Here is a 25320-nt window from a genome sequence, read left to right as displayed (position 1 = left end):
TGTCTTCAATCTCAGAGGCAACAACCCTCCCACCCTGTACTGGTGGTCAATCACACCACATACACACATGCCATAGCTATACCCAATCTGCTGCAGACAGATTAAGTGAAAATATCACCCCCCTGTCCCCCATCAGTATAGGTGGCTATGCACAGTGCCTGCACCCACTCATCAGGGAGCAGGTCCATAATGCCTACTCAAAGGCAACAACATTAAGTCTCCATGGGACCTGATAACATCCCTGTCTGCATCCTACATGAACTCAGGCATGTGCTGTCAGCTCCATTACACACTGTAGTCAAGCAAAGCCTGAGCACCATCAATATCCCATCTGCATGGAAGTCAGCCACTGTCATCCCTCTACACAAAAGTGAATGATGAATGAATGATTATGCAATTTACTGGCCGTCACTGAGGGAAACATGACACATCAGGACCAGGAGTGCAATGCAAGCTTATACTGTGTTGATAGATGACAGGGGTATGATGTGGTCATAAGTGGTGGCTAGTGCTAGTCAATGTTGATGTGCAGCTTCTGTAAATAACCAATGTATGAAGTCCTGTGATGTGTTTCTCTGTTTATGTCTTCCAGGTGGAATGCAGCGTGCTAGACAACCACCCTATACTGAAGCTGGGACAGCAGAAATTATTGACACAATCATACAGCACCATGGTATCATGTGTGGTTGTAGCCAACAGCATCTGCAGGAGTGGACCACCCTATGGGATGACCTCATCAGCGGGGTAAATGATGTGGGCCAGCATGCACGTACATATGACCAGGTCAGGCACCGTGCAACTGACCTCATCCATCATGCCTGGCAAAGGACTGTTGCTGTGGCCAGGGACCCTACAGCCACAGGTGGCGGTCCTGCTATGCAGGCCCCACTTACTCCTACTGCAGAGTTCCTTGCCAACCTTGGGGCCACCACCACACACCAACAGGCAAGTCAACACACTCACATTGTGGAGGTGGGTGCCACCCAGACAACAGGCAAAGAGCATTCAGGTAAGGCCCAGTGGACATCAATTGACTACTGTAGCAGCTATACTGGCGTCCATAGAGTATTTAGATGCATATGTCAGATCAATACTCAGTTGTGGGTGGGGTTTTGTAATGTGCAGAAGTGCACATCTATGGTGAAGGACTGCAAGTTGTGTAGTATCAGAGCTTATACTGCACATGTGCAGAAAAGCAGCATTTATCTTGTACCAATACCACATGTGAGTCTGCTGACAATATCTCTCTCCCACAATTACATAGGTCCCTCTGGTCTGGATGAGGAACAGCAGCCTGAAGCTGGTGAGTATGGAAATGTCCTGTTGTGGCTCACCAATACCCCCAGGAATGTTAAGGGCATGCATTTTACTATGCACACAACTGTTACTCTTAGTCGTATTGAGATATGTGCATGTTCACTTGTGGTCGGGTTAACTCCATTGCATCATAGTTTTCATCATAGTGGCCTATTTGCAGGAGCCTTAACATTTCTGTACCATACCTCACAACCTGTCAGTGCAAGAAAGCTGGACAAAGACTAACAAAATGGGGGGACAAAGGCCCAAAAACAGGGACATATTTTAAATATAACTCTTATACTGTAAGCTTAAAAAATTGCTAGAGTAACAGGACTTGTTTTAACATACATTTACTGCAGGTTCTGAAGTCTGAAACTCAAATGGATGTCATTAATTAGTGACGTCAATCCTCAAATCATCCTAGTAATGTGTCAGACAAACACAGGATTTATGAGGAACAGACCAAAAATATGAGACAGACATCTAGACATTCTGCAAAAATCTTTACAGTTGAGAGGTATGTTCTGTAGGAGTTACCACTGTGCTACACAGGTGAACAGCAATAATGTGTACATGGGTGTAGTGTGTGCTAGGTGAAGGCCCATCACCTACAAACACTACTCATGTATTCCAGAAGTGTATATTAGTAGTAACATTAAGTGGAAATGGCTGCACTGCATGATGTTGGGGGTCTGTCCAGAGTGTGTATGTTGTGATCTGACTGTGTGTCGTTCATGTCACCATTCGGATATTGTGAGGTCTGTGTAATGCCTTTGTGCCACCTCACCTGTATGTGTCTCTGTGTGTGTGTGTGTGTGTGTGTGTGTGTGTGTGTGTGTGTGTGTGTGTGTGTGTGTGTGTGTGTGTATACCAGCAAACCTTATAGTGCAGTTATTAATTTACATATGTTGACTTCCCCTCACAGGTGGACATGGGGGTTGTAGTCCCTCCCACTTAGAAACTGATGTCAGTGTCTCTGCAGACTCTGATGATGATGGTGGTCATAGTGAGGCACAGGTGGGATTGTCAGGGGCTGAATCTGTGCCATCAGTTGGCATCCCACTGACAACCACAATGTCCCTGCACACAGTCACAATGTCCACTCATACACCATCCCTAGCAGCCACAGATAATGGACAGTTGGTGGGTGGTGGCATGGAACAGGCTAGTATGGTGACTATGGCAAGTGTGAGTGTAGACACTAGCCATAGTCAGAGAGCAGGTTAGGTCCCACACAGGCGGATGGACAGGGGTGCTCAAAGGAGGACTGCTGCTCATCAAGCCCCTGTCACAAGCGGCACAGCAGGTGTCACCAGATGCATGTTTCAAACCATCATGCAGGCACAGGCACATACTGAATGCAACATCAGACAGATACTCAGGGTCTTGGATGCAACTCTTCCTGGCATCCGTGATTACCTACATGCCCTTGCTGAGGCCACACATAACAATAGTGAGGCCATGGATAGACAGTGGGGTGAGACCTTGGCAATCCTCAATCGTGGAATGTCTGTGCTGGAGCGTCCCACGCAGGCGGATGGACAGGGGTGCTCAAAGGAGGACTGCTGCCCGTCAAGCCCCTGTCACAAGTGGCACAGCAGGTGTCAGCAGATGCATGTCTCAAACCATCATGCAGGCACAGACACATACTGAATGCAACATCAGAGAGATACTCAGGGTCTTGGATGTAATTCGTCCTGGCATCTGTGATGACCTACATGCCCTTGCTGAGGCCACACATCACAATAGTGAGGCCATGGATAGACAGTGGGGTGAGACCTTGGCAATCCTCAACCATGGAATGTCTGTGCTGGAGTGTGTGGTGGGAGATGGGCATCAGCCACATGGATGTAGATCAGCACCAAGATCAGGGGAGGGTCTATGGGGCTGTGCACATTCACACTCCCATAGTGGCAGTACCAAGAGCACTACCAAAGGGGGGTTGCTGTCCACACCACAACAGAGCAGATAATGGGTATGCGGGCCTGGCCAGTCCCGTCAGGGACATGGATCCAACAGACAGCAGTCACCATCAGGGAGTAGTACTGCATCTGGTCTTGAGCCTGGTGGTGCCAGTGAGACCCATAGCAGGACCAGTTCCCTTGTCCATGGCCATAGACAGTAAACTGTACACCCTGCCATGCATGGTCCACAGCTGTCCAACATACCCCTGTATAGGGCAGCCACATGGTGTGACTGTGTGCATACAAACACACATGTCTCTATCACACTCAGATAACCTCCAGACACACACACAGCACCTCTGCACAGCCCATTTATAGAACACCCCTCTAAACACACACACATGATGTCAACCATATGGCCCAGCCTAGGTCCTTGGCAAACCCACACCACACCCTGTGCATATGATGATACCGTGTCACATCCCTGTCACCCATACCATCGATGCAGGGTCATGCTAATATGGGTCTGATGCACAGGATGAATATAGCACAGTGTAGCTATGTAAAGTTGTGTAAGGTGCTGTCTGCTTGCATTTGTTATGGGTACATCTCAAAGTGTATGTACCTTATTAGCCATGATGCATTATTGGTGTTATTGCCACTGACTGAATGTAGTCTGACATACTGTATTCTGTTTGTGTTCCAGGTGTCTGTGTGTCTGCAGGCTGTGGCCTGCAGACATTACCAATGGGAGTATGGCAGAGTGGAAACACATTGACCGTTTCATAGCTAAGGTACAGCTGTACATGTACATGTTTACCAGGTGTATATGCATGCAACAGTGTGTGAGGGACACTGTTGGCAGACAATGTGACCTTGCATACATACCCCTTGTCACAGACAGCTAGCCTTCATACATGTTACCTCAGTGTTCTGTAGTACCACAGGCTCATACATACAGAGGGGGTTACTGGAGTACTGGAACTAGGTCCCTCACAAGCCTAGCCAAGACCTGAACCACAACAGATTCACCTATCTTCTGGGCACACAGTAGTCACAAGGCCTTCTTGTGTCTACATATTGCACACACATGGGCAACATGCAATGCATTTGTGACATTATGAATTATGGAGTATGGGGCATGAGTTGTAGTAATGTGACAGTTGGCAGCACATAGCATGCCCACAGCAAGTGCAATGCACAGGATGTCCTCTGGTATGCTAGTATGACACCTTCTTTGTGTGACATTACCTTTGCTTACAGTATTTATCATGACATTAAGGTGCTTCTGATGTGCAGTCACATCTCTATGCAAGCAGTACAGAACTTTATGACATGTTTCTTGTCCTTGGTTCTGGGACCTGTTTCAGTTATCTTCACAGGTTACACCTTGCCAAACATGGACTGCAACCTGCATGGTGGTTTAGACATACATCTCAAATGTACAGTTTACACATACTGTCCTGATGCATGCCATATATCAGTAGTCAATTTTCTCATACACCTGTGTCTGTCTGGCAAATTGTTACTGAACCATTGCAGGTTGCAGTTATAACATAATGGTAGACATTATGAGTTGCACACTTCATACCATTCAGACCATCTATGCTAATGCAAATCCTGTTATGCTATCACAGTTATATGTTTGTAGGAGCAATATTTGACAGGTGTCCCTATTATGTGTCCTTTGTCACCCCATTATATATGGCTTTGTAAACATTCCTTGCTCCTACCGCTTGGGAGGTATGGGTACAGATGGTGGCCATACCTCTGACCTCTTCATAAGTGTGCAGATTGTAGTGTTCTCTGACACATGATTTCCTCACATCGGTCATGAACATGTAGTTTTCCGGCCAACATCTGGTAAAATCATGACAGACTGATATTGTAGGCTATTGACAGCTATTGTCATGTAACAACACATACACTTTGGAAGGTGCATTCAATTGCATGACTTGCTCCACTATCCATTTCCCATGTGTGTCACAGCAATATGTGATGGGTGTGCCCAATGGTTTCTGTTTGCCCTAGCTTCACATATGGCATTCACCTGATGTCTGTCTGTATGTTGCTGCAAGGTGATGTGATAAAGTGATAGGGTAACAGTCAGTCTATCAACATTATGTTTCAGCCAGGTACGAGGTCTGCTGCTACCATGTCTGTCACTACAGTGACTGTGACAGTTTGGCACTGTGTCTCATAAATGCCCATTGTTAGGGGACACAAACAACATATTGGTTGCAAACATCTGGATATTCCATATACATATGTACAGATGGCTGTATGGCCTGTACAGTCTAACATGTTGCATGTACAGCAGATGCCATTAACTGGCTCTGCAAAATAATGCCATGGTGAGGGAGTCAACAGCCCTTAAAATGGTATAACCGACACACACAACAGCCACAGAGAATATGCTTCTCACACACACACACACACACACACACACACACACACACACACACACACACACACACACACACACACACAAGCACACATGCACACACAGAATCACAGTTGCCAGTATTGAGTTTAGAATCCCTACCTATCCAGTTGTTGGTACTACAGTGTTATACAGTTATCACCCATGCCACAGAGCTTATAGGCCTGAAGCCAGTCCAAAGGTACTTCTAAGGTGAATGACATCAGCAGATCTTGTAAAGTAGGGCAATGGGAAGTGTACTTGGAGGGAAAGGCCTATAACTCTTATTTCCACACACACACACACACACACACACACACACACACACACACACACACACACACACACACACACACACACACACACACACACATGCCAGCACTGAGAGTAGAACCCCTGCCTATCTAGTGATTTGTACTATTGTGTTACACATTTATCGCATGCACCACAGAGCTTATAGGACTGCAGCCCATCTAGAGGTACTTCTAAGGTGAATGACATCAGCAGATCTTGTAAAGAAGGGCAATTGGAAGTATGCTGGGTAGGAAAGGACTAAACTCTTATTCCTACACACACACACACACACACACACACACACACACACACACACACACACACACACACACACACACACACACACACACACATGCAAAGGCAGGTGATGTGATATTACAACCCCCACCTCAGTACTATCACACAATGGATCTCACTTTCATGCTGGCATGTGTGATTGGTTACAACTGGAATGCAACTGTCTGCAGCAGGACATCACTCTATGCCATTCAGGGTATCCCTGTGTATGACTCACTCTGTGTGTGTGTTTCTCCCTGTATCTCTCTCTCTCTATCACTGTCTTTCTCTTCCTCATGTCTATGTGTGTGTATGCTCGACATATTGTAATATGTTGCCTATATATATATATATATATATATATATATATATATATATATGTGTGTGTGTGTGTGTGTGTGTGTGTACATGACTCGCAACAGATGCAGGTATACCACATATGGACCAACTACAGCTGGCTGTGGGTAATCCTGTTTGATGGGTGTCTGTGGAAACAGTTAAGGTGTACATAGCTATGTGTATGTAAAGACATCTGAACAATACAGATATCTAAGTCTGATGTGGTTTCCAACATGGAGCTTACTTCTCTAAGTGTAGGAACATGCCCAGTAAGACCTTCTATAGTAAGTGTGGGACTCCATTTCAGAGATTGTTGTACTCCAGTCTGAGGTTTTGTGTGCTACAAACATACCTCTCAACCTGTTAGTGCAAAATATCTGGAGATAGTCTGCCAAAATGGGGTGACAATGGGCCAAACACAGGGAGATACTGTAACTATTTCTCTTATTAATGTATGAGTTGCTAGAGTTACAGGGTTATTTTAGCAGACATTTTCTGACATATATGACATTTGACACTGTAATGTATTGTGTCTTTACCTACTGACAGAAATCCTCAGATCATCACAGTGATTTACCAGAGAAATACAAGTTGGATGATGCACAGACCAATGTTATGAGCCAAACGCTAGACATTCTTACACAATCCGGACACTTGAGAGGTGTTGTTACAGCCAAATGACTGATGAAGCTGTGTAAACAGTCCAGCACCTTGGTGATATACTGGCTGGGGATTTCCTGGTTGTGTGGTATTCTTCTTACCTGAAAGGTCATATCCTGGTGTGGGCATACCTCTGAACTGTACAGATTTTTTCAGATTGTCCAGAAGTGTGTCTATTTTTTGTCCATGTGTCATAAACCTGTGGTTTTCTGGCAAGTTGGTGGTATATACTTAAAAGACTGAAAATTTGGAAAATAATGACAGAATATTTGTGTTTCAGAATTCATAACCTTCAGCCAATTCATGCTAATGCAAAACCTGTTATTCTACCAACTTTCTAAGTTTGTAAGGGCAATATTTAAAACACAAGCCTATCATTGGGCCTTTGTCTTACTTTTATTTATGACCTTGTCAAGATGTCTTGCTGTAAGAGGTTAAGAGGTAACGGTGTGGGTACAGAGTGCATTCTACTGGCAGAGATGTCCATTATATGTGTGGTATATTCCAAATATCACTGTGATATCCAGGTATGTCAGTGACAGAGCAGTACAGAGTAATGTGATGAACCACTGACAGACATCTGTGTATAGGTTTATAGGTTGATATGAGGTTAGTAGGCTATTGGCCCTGAAGCTATTATAACCCTCACAGATGAGAATGTAGCCCATGTTAAGACATGTCAGCACCCTGAGCCCCTGTCCAGCAGGGACACATGTGGAATCACAGGACTGTATGTTCTGTTTCCCACGCACTTATACAAGGAGCACTTCATTAGGGGTATTGAGGCACTTGGCTTGGTGTGGACAGGGAGTGTATTCCACAAATGGGGGAGTATGTGGGACATGTATCTGTCACACCAACAAGCCCTACTGATACCACAGACCAGGTTGATGCTTCTCCTACAGGTAGATTGAGTGAGCCTTGACTTCCAATGTGCAACAGTTCCATCAAGGCTGGGTCTGGATTGCTTTGTATGCCAGACAGGGGTCACTTCTGTGGAGTCTGTATGGAACTGAGTAGTGGGACAGTGCTGTTAGCCTATCTGTGTTGGGTAGGTATTTGTGGTCCTGGATTCTTCTGGTGAGAAACCTCTGTGATCTCTCCGGCTGCTGCATGTGCTTTGTGAGGTACATGCTGAAGGGGGCATTGAACAAATTAATTGGCCTTATAAGGTTAGCATACATGGATTTTATGACCTCTTTGTCCCTGGATGGAAAATCTTTACATTTGAGTTGTCCCATCTATGAAGCTTTCTGTACAATGGAAGCAACATGGTGCTCAGACTTCAGGTTGCTATCAACCTGGGTATCCAAATGCCTTACTACTCACTGTGTATGTAGGAAATTGTTGTTAATGTGATACTATGTGGGGCCATCAGTCTCCCCAAAGGGGATGCTGATGCATCTGCAGACATTCAGCTTAAGGTGATGTTTCTAGCATCAATCATTTGTTTTGTTGAGACCCTGTTGTAGGACATCCACATCACTTGGGTATTGATGTCTGTTCCCAGCTTGCAGTCATCTGCCTACTTGGTCAGCCATAGGCCAGTGTTTTTGGCCTGCACCTCAGAACATATGTCCCATATACCTTGGGCCCCCAGAATGATCTCTGGAGTATGCCACTCAGTATGGCTGTACTGTTTCAGTTGGCTACCCCTATTATGATTATGTGGGTTCTATCAATGAACCAGTTTGCTACCCATCTGGTAACATATGGATTGGTGCCTGGTTGACAGAGTTCATATACTCTGGCCAAGTGGAGAATAGTGTGTAAGGCTTTGGCCAGGTCATGGTGGCCAGAGTGCACCATCTTTCTCTCATCCATGCCTTTGTTGGCTGCCTCAGGGAAGTCATCCAGAGTTCATTGACATACCTCCTCTGAGAATGCCAGACTGTGTAGGGTAATGTATTTAGATTTTGCCAGTGTCCTTTTAATAAGGTCCATGATAATCCATTGCATAGCTTTGCAGATCAGGCTAGTTAGGCTGATGGGTCATTCATTTCATGGATCGGTGAACAGTCCACCTTGCTGTGAAGGGATGACAGTGGCTGTCTGCCACTCAGCTGTGACAAAGACAATACTCAGGGTTTGGCTGTGTAGGGTGCATAATGATGCTGCCAGTTCATGTCTGGGTTCCTGTAGGTTGCAGCCTGGGATGTCTTCAGGTCCCATAGAGGCTGTCTTCTGATTTTGAGAGGGCAGTGATGCCCTATTCCCTAGTGATAAGGGTTAGGTGTAGAGGTACTGGGGATGTCCTGCTTCCATGATGGGGGGCAGATGTAAGACATTTCCACTGACTTTGTCAGCCAGTGGATTGGCTATAACTATGACATTTGTGTATGTGGTGTCCTTGACCACCAGTTCTGCATAGATATGGGAGCTTTTTTGGGAATGCAGACATATGTGAGGAATGCCTTATGATTGTCTGAGATGTGGGCAATTTGGACTTGGATTTGCCTTTAGCAGATTTCACTGGTGCTTTTCTTTGCTTGTTTAGGCTAAGGGGTGATTACTTCCAATCGTGCACCTGTTCCTTCTTGGTCCTGTTCAGCAATGTTATCCTTGTGTTATATAGTTCCTTTATTGCAGATGTTTGTGGACAGGTTTACTCTCCCTTGTGGACGGTGATGTTGTCCTGAGAAGTGTTCCTGATTTTGTGCATCTCTATTTATATGCTGGCATAGTCATTTTGTGTACATTTGTAAGTTGGTGCCTGTTTCTCTAGTGGGGTAGGGGGCTGTTCAGCTGTTTATACCATCCCACTGATGGTTGTGATCAGCTTGTGGGACATCTTCCTTTTATCATGGCTAGAGGGGGTCAGGAGTGATAGTGATATGACAGGTGACCACTTTTCTGTCGGATCTTGCCAGGGAGGATGATAACATAGGGGTGCTGCAGCAGTTGATCATGCTGGTTACTGCCAAGTCCAACATAGGTACCACATCTTGTGGGGGTGTCAAATGGCTGTCCTAAGAATATAGCATTGCTAAGCTGGGTGAATGTCTGTGCATTTCTGTTCTGGCATGGTTGGAATTCCAGTCCATGGTTGGGTAATATAAGTCAGCCAGGATCAGGGTGACAGGTGGAATCCAGTTAGATTTGTAGAGGGCCAGATATGTGGGGTGGGCGTCCTGATTCAGATATGTTGGCCTGTAGCTACCTATAATTTGCATAGGGGTCTTGTCAATGGTGGACTGCACTTGGAGTGTCTCATGTGTGTCAGATTGTTTGACCAGCTTAGAGGTGTGTGTCTGTCTAACATATATTTATACTCCACTTCCTTTGGCTTTGCTGCCACATTTTGGGATCTGGCTGTGTGATAGGATGAGTGATCAGGTAAGGATGTGTTTCTTTCCATGGCTGTGGGCCAAGTTTCTGTGAGTGCAGACATGTCACCATCTTCCAGGTTTATGACTGCCTGCAATGAGTGCATTTCCCTGTTTAGACTCCAAGTCATACCTCTCAACTGTACAGGTTTTCACAGAATGTCCAGATTCATGCCTCATATATCTGGTCAGTTTCCCATAATATTTTGAATTTTAAGCAAGTTTATTGTAAGTAACTCAGAGTTCAAGTCAGAAAATAATGACAGAGACATTTGAGTTTCAGACTTCATACCATTCAGTAAAGCCATGCTAATACAAACCCTGTTATTCTATCAACTTTCTAACATTATTAGAGCAATATATAAAAATTGTCCCTATATTTGGGCCTTTATCCCTCATTATTTATGGCTTTGTCCAGATTTCTTGCTCTACGGGGTTGAGAGGTATGCTCCTAGCATTTAGCGGCATGGCCTTTCATTTGCGTTTTGTTGACTGTGTTATATTGGTAATATGAACCCCATGACATTCCCTACAAAGGCACAGTGGGTGAGGCACGGGCCTTTGCCAGAGGCCTGTAGGTCAGGTGAGACAGATGCAGGCCATCTGTATCAAGGCAGCGCATTCTGTCAATCATATGTTCCCAGGCTGCCAGGCAGTGGATCCCCCTGGAATGACACCGGTAAGTGAGCCAAGTGTTACTGACAATTGCTTTCTGTTTGTATTGAGCCACTCTGGGTGACAGCAGGATGCTGCTTAAGGCTAGGGACATACCTGGATGGGACACATATTCAGCAAGCAGAATCATGTCTACTTTCCTATAGTCTGGGAGGTACATCTGACATCGTTCACACCGCCATGGACCAGGCCAGAGTGATGCCTGTACCTATAGTGTGGGGACTTGAATGCATGACAGTCCAAGTGCAGTCCACCATTGACAAGACCCCTATGCAAATTATGGCAGATATGGTACCTGACAAACAAGTAACTGTGAGTTTCACCTTATCCTGCCTGGTGCATGGCACATTTGTGTGCCTCACAGTGGAGTCTTCCATGAGTAATATGTTGGGTGTATGGTAAGGCCTTAGTGTTTGCAAGACCCTAGTGTGTGGACTATGCGTGGTCTGTGGTGTGTGGGTTTGTGGGGTTCTCATGTGTTTTTGCCTCTGAGGGGTCCTTTGTTTGGGTTTTTGATTTGTTGCGGATCTCCACTTACATGTGTGTGTTGTGTATTGTGTGTTGTGTATTTGCAGGTGATGTTTACTGACTTCATACACTGCATGGCACCTATTTTACTGCACAATTTATTCTGGTGTGCACATTCTCCATTTGTCTTGCCAGTGGTTCCCCTTCCCCTTATGTGTGTCTCTTTATCCTTCTGTAGTTTAGTCACAGGCTTTGCCAACAGTGGCTGCCGTTATGTATTTGTAATTCTGGTGTGAGCAGGGTAAATGCAACAACATAACACATAAGGTTATGGACTTCACACCTATTTGCATACCTATATAGCAGGTTGTCCATCATTGCTCAGCTACATCTGCTGTGGTCCTCAGACGGTTTGTATTACTATGTTATTATGTGGCTACATGTTGGCCTATCTGTCAAACCGTCACAGACTCTGACATCTGGAGTGGGCCATATATGACAGTCAGATGAAGGCCCACACATGGGGGCAGGGTGTTAATACTGTTCTTCCAAACATAGACAGTTGGGGGGACCAGTTTGGATTTGCTTCCTTTCTGTTGTGGGTATGACATCTGCTTCTCCACTGTCTGCAATTGGTGCTTTGACATAACCTTTTCTTGTTTTGCAAATAGTTGGCAGGCAAATACAATGTTAGGACAAGTAGAACAGATATACAAGGCATACTTGTGCACCTTCTGTGACAACCTCTGTTATTGCAGAGGTATGGCTGTTGGCCAGTGACATGTTGTCAGTGCTGACACAGAAACCTGGCAGCCTTTTATAAACTGTCAGTATACCTTCAGGTATTTGCTGTCCTCCTATGCACCATACCGCTCACCTTCTGAGAGCCAGACATTTGGACAAAGCCATAAGTATTTGAGGGACAAAGGCCTAAACATAGGGACCATTTTTAAGTATAGGCCTTACAAACTTTGAAAGGTGATACAATAACAGGTTTTGCATTAACATGCGCTTTTCTATAGGGTATGAAGTCTGACGCTACAATCTGTCATTATTTTCTGACCTTAGTCTTACATGACTTGCCAATGAATTTACCAGACAACCACTATTTCATGATATACAGAACACAAATATGTTGCAAACCACTGGACATTCTGCAATAGGTTGGTTCAGTTGAGAGGTATGGTAGGCACTGTGTAGAGTACTCCAAGCTGTGTACTGTCCATATGTGTGCCCCCTGTCCATGATCTGTTCAACATTCCTGCAGTAACATATATAGACTTCTGTACACTATGTACAACTCCTACCATAGGTGTAGCTGACATGCAAAATAGTTGGCACTGCAGTTCTTGGAACATGGCCCTGTCAACCACAGTACTGTGCCTAGGCCACTAAGACACAACAACCAGGAGTAAGTGCTGGCCACATCCCGACAGTATTAACCACACATATACATAGCTCATAGACCGCTGCATATTGTGGACATGCAACAAGTTATCATGTTGATTGTGACAGCCCTGGCAATGTGTGCTCTGCTGTTAATACCCTACAAACATATATGTTACTGCATTTCTGTGGGAATATGGGTGTGGGGAGGCACACCTTTCAAGTATACACATTTGCACATACTGTGCTGATATTTGCTTTACATTTTGGTTCAATTTAGCATAGTATTGCGTTCTGTCTTAGAGAATAGAGGCATATCACTAAAGACCACAGGTCAGATTGTAATGTCATACAGTTAAGTTTCAGACTTCTTACCCTTCATAGCCTTACTGCAACTGCAAGACCTGTTGTAATATCAACGTGTAAGTCTGTAGGGAGGTATTTCATCATTGTCGCCATTTGTGTGCCTTTACCGGACATTTCTTTATGGTTTTCTATGGCTAACATGCTGGATGAGGCTGAGGGGTGAGTATGGGACCCCCACATTGACATCCAAGCATGTGACCTATGACCCCCCAGTTAGTTGGCCCCCTTAATATACTGCAGTAGGATTTGTCACCTTGGGTACAACTGCATAGTGTGGGGAAGCCAGTATTGGATAAATATTTCCTGGTGTCCCACATAGCTGTCAGTTGTCTGCTGCTGTCCCAGTAGGCCACCCCATTCCCTTGCATGCATGCAGTGATACTATAGATATTCTACCAGGATATACTACACCATTCATTTATTGTTAAGAAGACTGACTTACCTTGTGCCTGCGGCAGTTATGAGGATGGTGCTTGAGGACTGCCTATGTTGGATGCACGCAGTACACTGCCTATACATGGTAAGGTATAGGTAGTGTGATGTGTGTGGCATCCATTGTACTGTGTGTGCAAGTCAGAGAGAGGTGTCAGTCCCTGGGTCCCTACAGTATCAGTGTGTGAACTATGCGTTGCCTCTTTGCCAAGGCCAGGGCATACTGGGCACACCTCCATCTGCTTACAGGAGCAGGCTCAGGGGGTTCCTTTTCTGAGTCCCTCTGTGCCTGCGGGGACCTTGACAATGGTGGGGGTTGTGTGGCCCTTCCCTGTGTTGTTCCTGCCACAGCTGTTTCCACAGGATCATATTGTGTAGCATGGCACATACTATGAACATGCACATGTGGCTGGAGAGTACTGCAGGGCTCCACCAGCTAAGTCAAGGCAGCGGAACAGTGACTTCAGCATCCCAAACACATGCTCTATAATGATCCTGGTTTGTGCATGTGCCTAATTATGGCATTCTTGAGTGCGTGTGTGGGCATTTCTGATGGGTGTCATCATCCATGGCTCCAGTGCATAGCCAGCAACCCACAGATGGCCATACAGGATGACCCATTGGCAAATCCCTGGTACAGCTGTGAGGAATGCCAGATGTTGGAGTTGTGATAGCTTCAAGGGCTGTCAGCACACACATTAATGATAATGCACTCGACCTGGCAGTTGGAGTGAAAGCCCTTGTGGTTTACGTAGACCCTACCCTGTTCACCAGGTGGTGCTTTGATGTGGATGTGCATGCAGTCTATGGCACCCAGTACCTCCAGGTAGTCTGCTACATGGTGGAAGAGGTGCATATTTCTGGTCATCTCCTCAGGGGTGCTGGGGAAGTAAATGTGCTCACCGGCATGTGATAGCATGGCATCCAGGAACTGGTGGAGTACCCTGGATGCAGATGCCTGTGAGACCCCCATGATGCCCCCAGTAGGTCTTTGGAAAGTACCTGTAGCTAGTATTCTTAAGGCTACACATTCCTTGGTATCCACTGGGTGGGCTCCCTTCTATTGGCTCTGGGTCTGAGGTGAGGCTGGCACAGCTCAATGAGTTGCTGAAGTATGTCCCTGTCAACCCTGTAGCACTCTAGTATCTCCAGATCATGTAGCCCCTGGTAGGTTACCCTGGGTCTGAACACTCTTCTCCTCCTCCTCAGGCTGGTGTGGTTGTCAGCATTATCCTCCTCACCGCCTTCAGCCTCATGCACATACTGATGTATCAAAGCGACAGCAGACCCTAACATTTTGTCAGTTAAAATTCCCCCATGTGTGTACACTAATGGTCCAGAGTTTGTGGGGAAAAAACAAACTGAAAGGTGTTTGCACAGTTTATACTGTTGTGCTGTAGATGCTGCCTGTGTGATTGGCTGACTATGATACATTCCACCTACCAGCTATATTATTTGTTCTTGAGTGCCTTTATTCTACTATTTCCCCTTTTTTCTCTTCCCATTTCTGCCCCTTCTAAGCCCTACGGCGCTCTGCGCACATCTGCTGCTCAAATGTAAACACATCTGCTGATTTCTGTTATTTTTTTTCTTGTTTCCCTTATGTTTAAGCCCTGTGGTGTGCTGTGCAAAACCCTGCAGCTATAGTAAACAGTTTTGAGAAGAAAGGACCCTCCCAGCGATGTGAACATGCTCAGCATTTCATGAACTAGCTCAGACACACCCACTTGCTTAGCTGTGCTTAGCTAAGCACAAATAGAGGCAGTGGGGCTCCAATGTGCTTACACCAAGCATGACACACCCCCTTTTCATGTCAGCTGCTTCTCCTGCTTAAACTGCAGCATTATAGCTGCTACATGGTTAGGTGGAGGTGGACCCCATTTCGCTATTCAATAAATTTAGCTAATTTGCATACCCCCACTGCCTTAGTTCTTTGTTACATCACTACACCAGAGCCTATCTCCTTAGCAGCCAATGTTTCCTGTTATTGTTTTGGTTCTGCATGCTATCCACTATAATGACAAAATGCAGGTTTCACTAAAAATTGACTTTTTATATTTTTTCATATTTTCTGTGTGATCTCATTTGCTCGCCACAGCGCTAGGCTTAAACGGCCAAAATTGACAAAAAAAACCCCTTTAATTTTCATAATTATGCAATATTTTTGGGCATTGGCATGCCTAATAGTCGTAATACATGCATTACTTTGAGCTGTCATGCCCCCATTTTAATTTCTGCAGAAATGTGCTTGGTTAGTAACCAAATACATTTCTGCAATGGACACTGCTCTGACACAGATGCCTGCCTGCTTACTGAATTGCTAATTCACTTCATTTGCATGGTTTTTACCAGCAAATGAGGTAATTAGCATTATTCAGTGGTGTCCATGTCAGAATAGTGCTGGCAGGCTCATGCATGCCCCCAGCCTTGTTTACGGAATCACTCGGCGGCCATATTCCATGCAGAAGCCTCTACACTATTCTGACACAGTGAAATTGCTTTATTGAATCCTGGGGTAAGTTTTTAAAACTTGTCTAAAATTTGATAGGGAGGAACATTGATGGAGCCACCAAGTTAATGGATTCCAAAGGTATGGGGCCTGATAGTAGAAAGATCAGAAACCTGAATTCTCAAACTTGACCCATGGAACCACTATCAGCCCCTCAGTTGCTGAGTGTAGAACTAGTATGTGACACAGAGCATGATAAGCTTCTTCAGATAACAAGGACTCATGGCGTAAATTGGCAAATACACTAATACTAGAATATTAAGGATGATGTTATACCAGACCAGGCACCAGTGCAGGCCACGCAGAGCAAATTACACCTGTTCTGTTTGACCTGCACAGGCGTACCTGTTTATAACCTGGCTGCAGAATTCTGCACCATCTGTAACTGGTCAAGTCCAATATAGGCAGACCCAGATACAGGGCACTTCAGTAGTCCAGGCAGGAAAAGACCATGGCATGAATGAAACATTAGAGATCAGTATATGATATTAGGAACTCAATCCTGCACATGTTTTTTACATGGAAACAAGATAACCAGACATGAAAAAAGAAATATTGCAGCAACTTGCAGGATAATTATTATCTGCAAATAGGGTGAGTCTGTGGTGCTGCAATCTAGTGCATATTCCTCTAACTATGTTCAGTTCTGAATCCAAATTTTAAAGGGAACAGTTGTCAACATGTTCTACTTCCTATGTGATTGTCTATTAAAAAATATATGGATGCTAGTTTAAAATGTTTATGTTTTGGTAGTCTTAAATTAAAAGGGGTAGGGGGCATTACTACATACATGGAAGACATTTGGTCATATTCATCCAAGATGGAAAAGTAATCATTTTAGAAAATAAATTGTAATACCAACACCCTTCCCATATGGCTGCAAGCTGTGCAGCAACTGGTATGTTCAAATTGCTGAACAAATTAAATGAACACCAGTTGCAAGAGGCCACCTTCATTGTCATTTTCAGACTGCACCACTGTAAAGGATGTGGGATCATCTTGTACATATTTTTTGCAAAGAGATGTCAGATAAATGTGGCATTTTCTTAAAACTATACACTATATATTACATCCATGTTATTAAAGTGAAAAAATCCCACTTTTAATTTATGAGGCAGAGTACACTGAATAGACATATAACGCATCTTGGTCATTGTGCAGTATAGTTTATTATAATGATATGGAAATCATCTGTTTTCATCCAGAGGTTGCACAGTGACATTGTGCTTAGTGCTACTGCATTGCCTCAAAAATCTTAACCCTTTAGACTGGTTCTGAGTCAGGATATCTTCTGTGAGAAATCTTCAAATCCATCTTATATCCTTATATTTTTGCCAGGTGTTTCTGTTTCATTCCACTCTCCAAAATGTGGCATGGATGCACTGTCAACTTTGAATTGCTTAGGTATGTGCCCTGAAGGTGAGTTAGCATGTGTGTATATCCTGCGATTGATTGTTGCCTCATTCACAATTACTCTGTCTACCTTATTTCTGCTCAACACTGGGATAGACTGTGTCTTCCATGTAACTCTGAACTAGGCTGAATGGATAATCGGAACATGAATGAATGACTAAAATTAATTTTCAAAGAAGATACTTTTCTGACATACATGAACATCTCAGTAGTGCATTTTTTTTATTCCAGTGTTTCATTTGCAATGCAGAAAATTATTATTAATGCAATGATAAGTAACACATTTTCAAGCAGTGCAGTATTTTCAGTCCTTGCAGTTGTCTCATTATCTTGCTGGCTTACTTAATAATGCACCATGTTTTGAGAGTCCGTAGACTGTACTTCTATTGCTGACATACCAGGAATAACACCATTGATGTTCCCTTTAGTCAGTCTATCAGAATATTCTGGATTCTGATAAATTCTTCTTGGCTCATCCACATCTGCTTCTAGAAATGCTTCTTCAGACACTCTTTCTCTGATGTCCCTTTGTACCCTCTTGCTATACCTCTTGGCCTGAAGCATCGCAAATGGAACTACTGCATTCTACATAATATCTTGGGGACATTAATATTGAATTGGTGTTTTTGAATTCTTCTCAACAGCTTTCCAGCTTCATTATAAAAAGCAATATTTCAATTTCTCACACTTCACTGCCACTCCTTTGGCCTACTTTTTGTGGAGTGTTGCTGCACTCATATTCTATCCTCCGTCTTTTACAGAAAGCAGACACTGGTTCATTTGGCACAGAATAATAACACTAGGTTAACTGGGGAGCATAGTGTGGATTGGGGGTTAAAATCTCAGCCTCACAACCTTAGGGAATAACTCTGGTTTCCTTCAATTTCCAGAACATGGTGATTGAATATTATTTGAATGGTTGCTGGTTCCTGCCAAATTTCTTTACTCTGGTACAGCACTGATCCAAAAAGGATCAATCCAGGTATAATAACACAACACAGTGAAAAAATGAGACTTTATTAAACATAAAGGTGGTGAGTTCAAACACTTCATGCATGTAGTTATATTTTATGAGGTGAGAATGGATCACAGAGAATGAGAAATATCTCCTGTACCATTAAGGAATACTAGATTTTATATATAGAGTAAGTAATAAGTCTTGTACAAATCTTGTTTCCAGTTTATTTCAAAATTGCCACTTAGGACTGAGGGTGGGTTAAGAAGACATCTGTAAAGGGAATAAAAGGGAAATTGGGAGATAAGAAGGTGGTCTACTGTGAACTGAAATGTAATTTTTCTAGGATTATTTTGTTAACATTAAGCTGTATGTTGGTGGATCTTATTTTGGAAAACTTATGTCTAGTCATTATTGTTAAAATAGTGACATTCAGCATCTTTTATTAGATGTCATTTAAGATTTTTTTCCTGAATTTTGGAAGAGTAGCTGAATACTTTAAAAATGGGGGTATTGTTTTTCAGAGTTTATTACTAGAAGCTGTGGTTACTATACTTTTTTCTAGAAAAGATGATATGCAGCTTGGGAACATGGACAAGTTGAGGTATTAGGTTGTATATTCTTTGACTTATTATGAATCTACCAGTGAGGTAGGAGAAAGAGCTTTGGTTTAGCAGCTTAAGAAAGAAAGAAAGCCTAGCAAAAGGTTAGACCTTTTCTGGACTGGAAGCCAGATAACTTTGTTAAGAACAGAGCAGTAATATCCCACTCTTGGTGCAAGTGAGGTGAATCTACATATTTTTGTTAGATGTTGCTTATAATGAGATAAATGTTTGAAACTGAGGTGGTAGTAAGAAGAGCTTGTTGAAGTTGTATCATTAAGATCCCTTTCCTTATGGTTTTCCTACCTGGCTGGGATAAGAAGTGGGAGATATTTCATACAAAAAAGAGAATTGATTGCATTTTTGCTGTGGTATAAGGCAAGTGCAGATGGAAGTTTAGGTTTGGGATATCTGAATGGGATGGATGTTTCTAAGGGGCTATGTTGGTGTTGATGAGGAATGGCTAAGTCAGAGGGAACAAACTGCAATTTTTGATGAGTGCTGAAACCCTGACATGTTTGGTTCAGTATTAGCTTCTTGGAACTCAGGCAGTCATCAAGGATTACAAGGTCTTGTTTTACATTGTTTGATGTTATTGTGTGAGGAATCTGAGCTATAAATGAGCATGTTTTCTCCAAAGAGAATGATAGCAAGTAAGGAATTCTCTGAGGAGAATTTATTTATATAAATGAGAATGGCAATGGTGACAGAACTGAAGTTTAGGGAACACATTTTGAGGAGGCATACTTGGGAAGAAGAACAGAAGCCTATTTTAACATTTACTCTTGCTCTTTTGGTACATCATGGGTGAAAGGCATCCAAGATGACCAGTTCGCTTACCAGATTAACAAATGAATCAACAAAAATACATAAATGAGTACAAATTTTGCTTGAATGTTTTTTTTTTCAGTCTCTTATTTTCTTTATACTTTTTACCCCTCACCCCATCTTCCAGCCATCAAGACTCCTATTCGGACTTGAGCTCATCTAGGTGGCCTTAATTCAGGCAACCTTGATGGTTGTTTGTATCCTCACCAGTATCCCAGCAATGAAGACAGTTTTGTTTATGGCCTAAGTCCTTCCCCAAGTTAGGATATATCTATCTATATCTATCTGTCTATCTATCTATCTATCTATCTATCTATCTATCTATCTATCTATATGTCTATCTATCTATCTATCTATATGTATGTGGGGTCACTAAATAATTTCGAAATACTAAAATCACGAATTTCAGTATTTCGAAATTATAATACCGAGAACCCGGAATCCCGAAAAAAAAGCGAAATTCAAACACGCACCTACACTACACATACACATAACATCCCCCCACAACCACACACACTAACTTAAACTATGTATATGCAGGGGGCCAAGCCCCCTGTACCCCCCATGTGGGGGGCTGTGCCCCCACACCCCCTTTTAATATATTCTAACTCTGAGATCGCACAACCAGCCACACAAGCGCAAGTCACACACACATTTTCCACTCCCTCGCACACACACTAACACACTTACATCCCAAACAACACACACATACACAAACAAACACCACACCACTCACTATCCAAAACAAAAGAAGCGCTAATTCAAAGTCTCCGTACTTCGAGACTTTGAATTTCCTGCTTCTGCTGCTTCAGGATTCCGGGTTCTCTGTATTATAATTTCGAAATACTGAAATTCATGATTTTAGTATTTCGAAATTATATAGTGAATCCATATATATATATATATATATATATATATATATATATATATATATATATATATATATACATATATGGTCTGTGGTGGGAGTGATGGATGCGTGTTTATGGTGGAGGTGGGATTACATCAAGGATCAGCTCTGAGCCCTTTCTTATTTGCAATGGTGATGGACAGGTTGACAGACGAGATCAGGCAGGAGTCCTGTGGACTATGATGTTAGCAGATGACATTGTGATCTGTAGTGAGAGTAGGGAACAGGTGGAGGAGACCCTGGAGAGGTGGAGATATGCTCTAGAGAGAAGAGGAATGATGGTCAGCAGGACTAAGACAGAATATATGTGTGCGAATGAGAGGAAGGATAGAGGCATGGTGAGGATGCAGGGAGTAGAGGTGGTGAAGGTGGATGAGTTTAAGTACTTGGGATCAACATTTCAGAGTAATGGTAAGTGTGGAAGAGAGGTAAAGAAGAGAGTACAGGCAGGATGGAGTGGGTGGAGAAGAGTGTCAGGAGTGATTTGTGACAGACGAGTACCAGCAAGAGTGAAAGGGAAGGTCTACAAGAGGGTAGTGAGACCAGCTATGTTATATGGGTTGGAGACAGTGGCATTGACAAAAAGGCAGGAGTCAGAGCTTGATGTGGCAGAGTTGAAGATGTTAAGGTTTGCACTGGGTGTGACGAGGATGGACAGGATTAGGAATAAGTATATTAGGGGATCAGCCCAGGTTGGAAGGTTTGGAGACAAAGCCAGAGAGGCAAGATTACGTTGGTTTGGACAATTGCTGAGAAGGGATGCAGCGTATATTCGGAAAAAGATGCTAAGGATGAAGCTGCCAGGTAACAGGAAAAGAGGGAGGCCTAAGATAAGGTTTTTGGATGTGTTGAGAGAGGACATGCAGGTGGTTGGTGTGACAGAGCAAGATGCAGAGGACAGGATGAATTGGAAACAGTTGATCTGCTGTGGCGATCCCTAACGGGAGAAGCTGAAAGAAGAAGAAGAAGATAGTGAACCTATATATATATATATATATATATATATATATATATATATATATATATATATATGGATCTAGGACATTTGCTCAAGTGAGCAAACGTCCGAATCCATAATAACCGAGTACACTTTAATGAAAGCGCTTTTATCGAGAAAGCGCTTTCATTAAAGCGTGTTACATAAAAAATATATAAAACACTACATTTACATTTTAGCAGGGGGGCTTAACAGACATACTTGCGTGAAAGTGCTTCTTCGGTGAAAAGCACTTTTGCGTAAGTATTCTGGCCGTTTGGGTTTTGGTCGTTTGCTCACTTGCGCAAACATCCTAGATCCGTATGTATATATATATATATATATATATATATATATATATATATATATATATATATATATATATATATATATATATATATATACACACACACACACACATATATATATATATATATATATATATATATTTATATATATATATATATATATATATATATATATATATATATATATTTATATAGGACTCATATCACCACAAAAGCCACTACATGTTCCCCTGTGCAAGTCAAAGCTTCTGTGTACTTGCTTGATGAAGGTTATTGCCATCTGATGACTTGGTGCACCACATGTATGACCCCGGGTAATGGGCCTGTTTCCTCTAAAGGACTGCCATAGTCAGTGACTGTCTCTTTACCACTACCATATGATAGGGATGCCCATCCTCCCCATTTTGTGCCCAAGCAACTAAGTGAATTTGGGTAGCCTGGACCACACCAGGGCTTTATCCCTCTATGGCACTGTCCTGGCACATGCACTTTCAGTTTTTTTTGCATTGAAATCATGCTTCCTGGCTGCAGTTAGGAAGTACAAACCATTAACATTTTCTGTTGTGGACAGTTATCAGATATATACCTTGTAAGGCATTAGTTCTATATTCCAACAAAGCTAGATGCCAAGCTGTACAACAGTCACTGTTTATGCCCTAAGCTTTTTCAATGAGGGTTTTCAAGATTTTCTCTGTCTTCTCCCTTAAGCAGTAAATATTCTAAAAATATGTCTTGCTAAGTTGATTTAATTATGGCTTATTAAGTAGACATGATGAGCAGAAATACATACAGATATTGTAGTGTTACTTATCCATTAAAGTGAAGATGAACTGTTAAATTTGCTCTTGACTGCAGTTCTTATTTAGTTTATACACCACAGACTTCCATTATGGAGGAAATTTAATAAAGCCTACAAATTTTTTTTTGCCATGTAGACATCGCACAGTGTTGCTGACATGGGTGAGATCATTTTTAGATTCAGTAAGCTCTGCTGAGCAGTGTGCACAAGCGTGCCAACATGGAAACTTCCGAGGCATGCAAACCATCTCATAAGCAGGTGAATCTCATGCAAATGAGGCAGGTAGAGTGATCTAGAAAGCAGATAGGCAGCCCTGTAGACCCTGTGTTGGTGTTCCTAGTGTACATGGAAAAATTCCATGTACGCGATTTTAGACACACAACAGGGGCTGTAAAAATGTAGGTAGATGGACAGAAATGTCATAGCACATACAGATGTGAGCAAACTATCCACCATGTGTCCAAAAACATAAGGAAAATAAGTTAAAATAATGTTTTTTAATAATCTGGGTATGTTTGTGTAGCTCACTGCAGTGACCAAACATGCTTTTATAGAAAAAAAGAGTAGAAAAAACACATTTAATAGTATGTGACAGAAATGTATTATAGAACCCTACATGGAGTATCTACAATGGTGGAATGGTGCTGTTGCTAACAAGGTAGGGCCTGGAACCATGTAGTTTCCAGATTGTGTGTAGAGATTCCTATGCAAATGAGGTGGGGTTACTGAATAGCACAAATGGGTATCCATGTTGGCATATCCCTTCTGTGTAGGCACAGAACCATGTTGGTGTCCACAGAAGAGGTAGCTAACATCAAGAGGGGCTGTGTCTAAGGAGTTGTAAGCTCATTGGAGCTCAGCTGTACCTGTTTGCATGGTGTGTCACTGTGCTCAGCAGAGGGGTGCGTACACTGACTGCTAAGCTTTATTTATCTTTGGGGAGCATGTTTCCATGTATTTGTGTGGCACGATGCCATACTGAGTGTCACCTTTCAGGTGGATGTGTACAGTGACTGCTGAGCTTTGTTTACCTCCACAGAGCTCATTTACGTGTTTTTGCATGGTGTGCCATTGTGCTGAGTGTATCTAAAAGCCAGTGATATATTAATTACTGATGACCACTTTTTCACTTAAACTAGGGCCATTAAATCTTCTCAATGATGTACTTGGCAGGTGGAATGCATCATAGGTAGCCAATCACACAGCCTGCACCTACAGCAGAGCACTATAATGGTTGTATACACCCTACAATCTGATTTCTCCCCCACACTCTGCACCAGTGCAGTACAGACTTCAGAATTTTAACTGAAGGAATGCTAGAGGCTGCTGCAGCTCTGCTACATCTGTATGTGCTAGATGCTGAGGTCAATGCCGCTGCTGCTGCTGACAATAGGCCCAGAATGAGAAGGAGAAGAGTGTTCAGGCCCATGGTAACCTTCAGGGGGCTACATGAGCTGAAAATTGTAGAGTGCTATAGGGTGGACAGGGACCTACTACAAGAACTCACTGAGCTTTGCCGCCCTCAACTCAGACCCATAGCCAACACAGAGGAACCCATCCCAGTGGACACAAAGGTATGTGTAGCTCTTAGGATACTAGCCACAGGTACTTTCCAAACACCAACTGGGTACATGATGTGAGTCTCGCAGGCATCAGTATCCAGAGTCCTCCAACAGCTCCTGGATGCCATGCTACCACATGCCAGTAAGCACATATCTTTTCCCCTCAGCCCTAATGCAAGGGCCAGCAATATGCAACACTTCTACCATGTAACACACTACCCTGAAGTACTGGGTGCCATAGTTTACACTCATGTACACATCAAGGCACCACCTGATGAGGAGGGGGGAATCTACATCAACCACAAAGGGTATCATTCCATCAAATGCCAGGTCATGTAAAATGCCCAGAGCATTATCATGAATGTGTGCTGGCAGCCCTGGTAGTTATCATGACTCCCATATCTGGCACACATCACAGCTGTACCAGATGTTTGCCAGGGGGACTTCCCACATGGCCATTTACTGGGGGATGCTGGCTATGCACTGGAACCATGCATGATGACACCCATTAGAAATGTAGACACTCCCATGGAAGGACGCCATAATGAGGCACATGCACAAACTAGGAACATCAAAGGGTGTCTGTTTGGCCTGCTGATGTCACATTTCCA

The sequence above is a fragment of the Protopterus annectens genome, chromosome 3.part0 (genome assembly GCF_019279795.1).
Source record: "Protopterus annectens isolate FY-2018-M chromosome 3.part0, PAN1.0, whole genome shotgun sequence".
Taxonomy (NCBI): Eukaryota; Metazoa; Chordata; order Ceratodontiformes; family Protopteridae; genus Protopterus; species Protopterus annectens.
This window is presented reverse-complemented; position numbering follows the sequence as displayed.